We start from the raw sequence: 8,152 nt of genomic DNA, 5'->3' as shown, positions 1-8,152 counted from the left end.
AAAAATATGACACGCCATAAAAAATATCATCACACAGAAGCTGGATTCTGCCTAAGGCTGATAAAAATTTGACATGGCAATACAAATGTGACAGGCTATCAGAAATGTCATCACACAGAAGTTGGATTTTGCCTAAGGATGACGACCTTCGTGATAGGGCATCACAAATATGGTAAGCTACAATGAATGTCATCACTTAAGAGCTGGTTTCTGCCTAAGGCTAATGAACTTCATGATAAGGTGTCATAAATGTGGTAAACTACCACAAATGTTGTCACTTAGGATCTAGTTTTTTCCAAAGACGGACGAACTTTATGATACGGCATCACAAATATGGTAATCTACCATGAATGTTGTCACATTATTTCCAGCCTGACATACTGGAGTAAAATAGGAATAACTCTTTGCTCTGATTTTGGATTTAGGAAAAATTAGTATCGTTGGAAAGATAATTCAATTATATATCTATTTATAGGTCATGAACTCGAAAATTCCAAGTATAATGAGATATATACTCATTTGAAGTTGACTATTCTAATATCTTTCTCTAGAATTTAATCGGCAAGGAATGTTTTGATTCGTCTGATAGCTGAGAGTTATTTGAAGAATTATTATATATCTAACATAATCATAAAACTATAAAAGAACCATGATGTAATATGCTTGAGCATGGTACATGGCTCTAATATTGGTTTCGATTTTTCGGGGTATTACAATATCTTCCCCTTGGAATTGTTTATCCTCGAATGATGTATGATTGAGAGGGGAGAAAAGATAAAATAATGCATATATAGCATGAATGACTGATCATGATTTCAGTGATGACATGACTAAAAACTGAGCATGTCATACTGTACATGCATAGCTGATGCATGGTCAGCTAATTTATGAATGTAGGACCTAGTGTTCCGATAAATTGAGTTTCTCAAACTGAGAATGCATATCTGATGCTTAATTGATAGTTGAATCCATACATATCTGATGCATGATTATATGACTAACATTATACATGAATGCATGACTGAAAGTACTGATAACCTAATCACGCATATCTGATGCATGAATACATGACTGAACTGACTCACAAACATGTGACTAGACATGTAATGATATTGGCACTAAGATTGAACTGAAACATAAGAACATGACTCAGTCTGCAACGTGACATATGGACTGAACATCATGAACTGAACTAAACCTCTGAATAGTTGACTTACAGCTGAGTTCTAACTTGAGGGTCAACTTATGAGTACCCTCTATACTAGACTGAATTTGTTATGCTAGGAGAAACTAAAAGATCTAAGACATGAGAGCATTAAGAGAAGGTGGGGTATCTCCTCCATGGGACGCTATGTCCCTCTAAGAATATACTGGGTGATGCACAGGGCATCTATGAACTAGATTATAAATAAACTTTAGGAGTCTGAAACTAATGCATAATGCATGAGATGAACTGAGGATAAACATGACATAGTCTTGATTTATCTGATCACTGGAAGCATATCATGAGTCATGAAAATTGAGTATACTGGGGAGCGTGATATATTTACATGAGTAATGAGCTACATTAACCTGATTCTAGAGTGTCTAAATTCGTGAAACATGATTTGTAATACTGAGTAATTTAGGACTAAATTCCTTATACTGGGAATTGAAAGTGCACACGATTCTATGGAATGCGTGTGAATGTAGCAGTATTTATAGAATCTAAGACATGAAGCATGCATAGGCATTATGCCAACTAAGGTACGAAGCTTTACGCTAAGATAAGAATGGGTCGGGAATTGTTTTCCCTAACTGCTTTTAGATACATACTGGCACTACTACTGGAATCGAGAACCTAACTTGGGTGGTTGATCTACAATCCCCACTTGGATTTAAGCCATCATTATAATTCTGTGAGAACTAAACTAAACTCTGAACTAAACTGGAATCATCATCACATACTTGCACTCTGATTAATACATTCTTTCCTTACTAAACATAGCATCTGCCCCTGTTTCCCTGACATACTACTAGTATCACATTTACACCTTCATGCTTAATTTTGAGTCAATAAACTTAAATTTCTAACTTATACTGTTCAAGCCTACTGATTCATTCTGGCACAATTATCCCCATGAATACATAGTCTGTTCAATATGGATATCATTATCCCAACTCTACTACTGCTGAAATCCTAGGTTCATACTTCTAACTCTAGTCATATGGTATCATAGGATTTTAAGAAGTGATCTGCTGGCATATCTAAATTTGGGTTTGAGAACGAGTTCTCATGATCATGAATAAGATCTATACAACTTTGGGACATAACTGAACTGATGGGATACTATTAAGCATGAGGGAAATCCCATAGCTATCTGTAGGGACTCTTTGAGAAAGTCCTATCTGTAAGACTTGAGCTTTACTACTTCTGTTACCTTGGAATTAAGGTAAAGTTGACATGACTAAAGCATGATGAGAATTTACGTGAGTTTTCTTAGAGAACCTTTCTATAGCATGATCTGAGACATGAAAGAAAGTAAATTATTCCTAAAACATCTCATAGCCTCCTATACATAAGTGTGGTGCACAATACATGCATGTACAAGACTCTACTAGATGCAGCTTTAAGACTTCCTAGGACTATTGAACCTTAGGCTCTGATACTAAGTTTGTAATTTTCTGAACCGAAATGTTACACGGTGTTCATGACCCCAAAGGATCGCATGCTAACCCATGACTGATATTTGTACCTATATACTGCATAATGTATCATAAAAATATAGAAACATGAATATAAAAGGCCATAAGGTTCAAAATGAATAAACGTCTGATAACAAAATGTCTGAAAAAGGTATAACAATACCAAAACAAGTTATAAATACTGAAAATAAAGAGATCTAAATATCTAATCTGACACCTAGTCTGAAAGCCTCTAACAGAACTGAATAAGAAGTTGAACTAACATGTCTACAACTAAATCCATCTAGCAACTAAATAGTAAATGTACCAATAATCATATCGTCATCGAATAAGAAGGACTCACTACAAACTCTAAACACTGGAATGCTACTGCTGATCTGGAGCTCGTGCCTCTAAACCTATAGTGTAACATAAGAGAAAGCACCATAGCGTAAATATGTCAGTACGTATGAATGTATTGAGTATACGAGAGAGGTAGGCTAAATGTAAAAATTTATATGCATGAACAACTATAACTAATATGAACGTGAGAATACATACATGCATATATAATTGTAACTGAACTCATGGAAATACTGACTACTGAGTCTGAATATTGACAACATAAGTGTATTGATATGGAGATACTGAATAGATGAATGACTATTTCTGAAAGTTTGAATTATGAAGAACTGGTCTAGTTGACTGTGTTTAACAGTCCTGAAGTTGAATACTGATATCATGAATTTAGATAACTGATATAACTGATACATGAGTTCAAAAAACTGATATAACTGATATAACTATGATGATCGACCTAACTGATGCAAATGATACTGAGCGACTGTATCTGACAATCTAAGTTCTGATGGAACTATCAGAGTTTCATTCTACTTGGAGTAACGAAATCTGAGATCTGCCTTATCTAGCGGGTAATGAAGAGTAGACTAATAATAAGGATGATTTGACTTAGTCTGACATTAGTACTATCTAGCGAGAAATATTTAAATCTAAGGATTTGGATACTGATTAATCATAGTTGAGATCAGTCCTAGCTAATGAGTGATCTTGAAGTCTATTTACAATAATAAGCATTGACTATATCTAATAGTACTGAATCTGTACTACTGAACTGAGTTGACTATATCTGACAGTCCTGAATTTGTAATTGAAACTGTGGGATGTGTTTATCTAATTAAGATGCCCCCAGCTAAGCTGACTAGGGTCCAATCTCTACTCTGACTGGAAGGGTGTCAGTACCCCGCAACCAATAAAGATATCTACTATAGAGTCAGTCTTAATCTAGCGGGTGACTCCTGGGATTAGTCCTATACATATAAATGTGATAACGACTGACCCCTGAGTATGTCAGTCTTATCTAATGAAAGACATCTCGAACCTATGCTGGCTACGTAGTTCTAGAACTTAGAGATTTCTTCTAAGGATCTCAGTCGTAATCTAGCGGGTGAGTCCCCATCCCTAGGATCACTCGGTGATGAATCCTACTCTCATCTAAAAAATACTGAACTAAATAACTGGGCTAAACTGAATAACTGAACTGAACTAATTAGCTGAAATGATACTGATTAACTAGACTGATACTAGTGGTATTGTTTAGCAGAGCTAAACTAAGTGTAGTGGAATTCGATGACTGACGGAATGTATTAAGTTTTGAGGACTGTTGAGAGTACTAAAACTACTGAGATTTACTTTAAATACTGAGGTTACAGATATTACTGAGTACTGAGATCACTAAGATTACTGAATGCTGAGACTACTGAGGTTACTGGATTTTCCTAAGTCATATTAGTGATTGAATTCTATATATCATGGCTTGACTGAGAGTATCATGATAACATGACATGGCTCTAGGCACACAGCTATATTTTTGGGTATGAATACCCCCAGGACTCGATGGAAGGAAACTGACACAACATGACTAAATTGATAATCAGATTGGAGTCCACAATTCACATTGTCATAAGTAGGGGATATTACACTTTATGTAGTTCTTCAACATGTTAACCATAGTAGGGAGTGCATGGATATATTTCATGTATATATAGTATATATCCATTATCATACATACCTCATACCACAACAATAGAAACACATCAATAGCATGGAATTTATTTTAATGTATATAGAAAACATGGACTTGTCATTTAGATATAATGGAACCATGTAAACATGAATTTCTAGCATCCTAAGCATTTTATCAAACACCTTGCATTCATAATATTGAGCATAGGTTTACTTAACAAATTTAGAAATCTTGAACAACCCAAATTCATGGGTTTCCAACTAACCTATTCACATGATTCATGAAAAATACATCAAAATACAACCTTGAATCCAAACAACAATCATCAAATAAATATAGTCATAAAACCACAATGAAATCATAATTTATAATTTAAAACATAATTCTTGAGCTCCATGGATAAATGGGACCTATAGATGAATACTATGCATACCTTAAAGCTTGATCTTGAAAGAGATCTATTGTTTCAGAAGGTTCCTGAAGAAATACTTAGGCTTACCTTTGATTTTTCTTGACTAGGGTTTAACCCCTTTGGGAAATAATGTTGTTGTTCCTGAGGAGATGAACTTGAGAGGAAACCCTAATCTTGTGGATGAAAGTGTATGAGAGAGCTTTTTGAGATGTTTAACTAAAGAGAATAAAAGATAATAAGTTCCTTGAGGGTTATAAGTCGAATAAAAGATAATAAGTTCCTTGAAGGTTATAAGTCATGCAAAGTCAAGGGAAAATACAAAAATACCCTTACTAAAATATACCTTAAGTCCTGGAAAGAAAAGCTGACGTCATTCGTGATAAGTCATCAAAAATATGACAGGCCGTCAAAAATGTTGTAACACAGAAGCTGGATTCTGCCTAAGGCTGACAATAATATTGACATGGTATCATAAATATGATAGGCCATCAAAAATGTCATCACACATAAGATTGATTCTTCCTAAGGCTGACGACCTTCATGATAGGGCATCACAAATGTGGTAAGCTACCACGAATGTCGTCACTTAGGAGCTGGTTTCTGCCTAATGCTGACGACCTTCATGATAGGGCATCACAAATGTGGTAAGCTAGCATGAATTTCGTCACTTAGGAGCTAGTTTCTGCCTAAGGCTAATGACCTTCATCATAGGGCATCACAAATGTGGTAAGCTCCTACGAATGTCGTCACACTATTTCCAGCCTGACATGCTGGAGTAAAATAGGAATAACTCTTTGCTCCAATATTAGATTTTGGAGAAATTGGTATCGTTGCAAATCTAATTCAATTATATATCTTTTTATAGGTCATGATATCAAATCTAATTGTTTTGTCTTTTTCCCTGAGTACATGCTATAGTTCACTCTGCTAATCATCTTCAGGGGCTGTATCTCGACTCAATGTAGGAATCAGCCATACTACCATTCATCTTTCTTAGTGATTTAAATTTGGGGATAGGTTTGAGTTAGAATAAAGTGGAGAGCTTTGATACTATGAAAGGATCCATTTCATTGTTATGGACTTCATTTATTTTTTTAATTCCATGGGTTAGTTTTGGCTATGGTTGAGGGATGTCTCGACCAGATTTTATTGATTATTGGTAGAGACTTTGTTAAACAGCTATAGGCATGGGTAATTTTGGTATTGGTGTCAGCCTTGGTATTGGTATTAGCACTGGTTGGATATTTAATTGAGGTTGTTAGATTATGTTTATAGACTTTATTTAATGTCTTCAAATTATTATTATTTCATCTGGTTAAATGTTCAAAATTCATCCAACATAGAGTGTAGGGTAGCTATGATTGGGTATTATGGATAGTCTCCAGTCTTGGTTGGACTTGAGATTCCCGATACTACTAGGCCCTGCTCTGGGTTATGTCAAGTAGTCTCTTTGTTGTCTTTAGAGATAGGTTGTATCAATATATTCCTTCAGTACCTTAATTTGTAGCATTATTTTATAGGAATATCTTGTACTGATTCTACTAGGTATTAGGGCAATGTTATGTATTTTTGTCTTTTATGTTATTTATTCTTCATTCTTCTATATTTTCTCTTGGTATTCCACTACTATTAGTTTCAGAATAAGGGGTTGTCTCACCTACTAGTGGGTTATAGTAGGCGCGATTATGACCTAAAATATTAAGTCTTGATAAATTTATATTAGAGCCCAAGTTTACCTCTGTATTGGTATAAGAGCTTAGTGTCTATTAGAGTCTCACGGATCATGGTAGATACTTCCATATCCTATCTTATAGAGGATATATGACATTCTTAGGAAATTTATTCTTGACTCCTTATCGTGTGTCCATTTCTCGATGAGCCTTAAGTACATTCTTAAGTACATAGTTGTCGATAGATATAGAGGGGACTTCAGAATGCATTTCCAGGGCTTTAGTGTAGTATCAAACTAGGGAGTCAGGGATGGTTGCTGAAGATCTTTAGCATTAGCTAGAGAATTCGGGGCTAGCACCAGCTTCAGTAGAGTTTAGAACAGCTTCATCCTTTTGAGATTCAGCATTGTGGATCCTATGCCTTTTTGTAGATACCTTACAACTAGACTTGGCATCTGATGCTTTGAGTTGTAATCAAGCCTGAGTTAGGTCTATTAGTGTTAAATGGGGTTACTTATCAGTTTCAATGTATGAGATTGGGTTTTTTTAGTAGGCCATACATATTTCTATGATAAATATTTTAGAGATGACACGGTTTGTGAATTTATAAGAGAATTAGCATTACCACTCTATTTTGCATTAGAGCGGTTGACAGTAATAGGTTTTTTCTTCTCTTAAGTTGTTGATCACATGAGTCCCATAAAGATAACATGTATTAAGGTTTACGGAGGTGGTCGTAAGAGGCCATGTCATTAGTATTGTACTATTAGTATCTATTCAAAAGCAAGGATCCTTTGATGGTGGTAAGCTTCACTTGTAGCTTATTTCTTCTATGAAACTTATATTTGTGACTATGGGTTGTTCTTAGATTAGTCATGGTGATCACAACGGGTAGAGTTCTCATCAAACCTTGCAGAGTTTTCAATATAGGTTTTCAAGCCATGGCGGTCAATCTGCATTAGAAAAGACAATTCTCAGAGTATTCTAGGAACTTGTTTTTGTTGTGGTGAGATGAGACATTGTTCCAGAGAGTGCTCCAGATGTGAGTTGATTATTTAGATAGAGTTAACATGTATTCGTCACTAACCTAGAGTTCTTGAAGGGTGTTTTGACTATGAGAAGGATGGCTATTTTAGTAGGGGGTGCCCTCAGTGTTAGTTGGTTATCCAATAGGGGTTAACTCATATTTCTTGCTAGGATTTAGAAAGGTCAACCACTAGTCTAGAGAGTATCCTCGAGTGTGGGATTATTAGTTATTCATCTAATTCCAATTAGTCTCATAGTGTTGTGGAACTATCAGTCAAAGACATTGTGCTTAGCTCTTTTTTTGATGATTTAGCCATTCAATTCAAGTTTAGATTG

Source organism: Capsicum annuum, chromosome 6 (genome assembly GCF_002878395.1).
Source record: "Capsicum annuum cultivar UCD-10X-F1 chromosome 6, UCD10Xv1.1, whole genome shotgun sequence".
Lineage (NCBI taxonomy): Eukaryota > Viridiplantae > Streptophyta > Magnoliopsida > Solanales > Solanaceae > Capsicum > Capsicum annuum.
Note: the sequence above shows the minus strand (reverse complement) of the source record.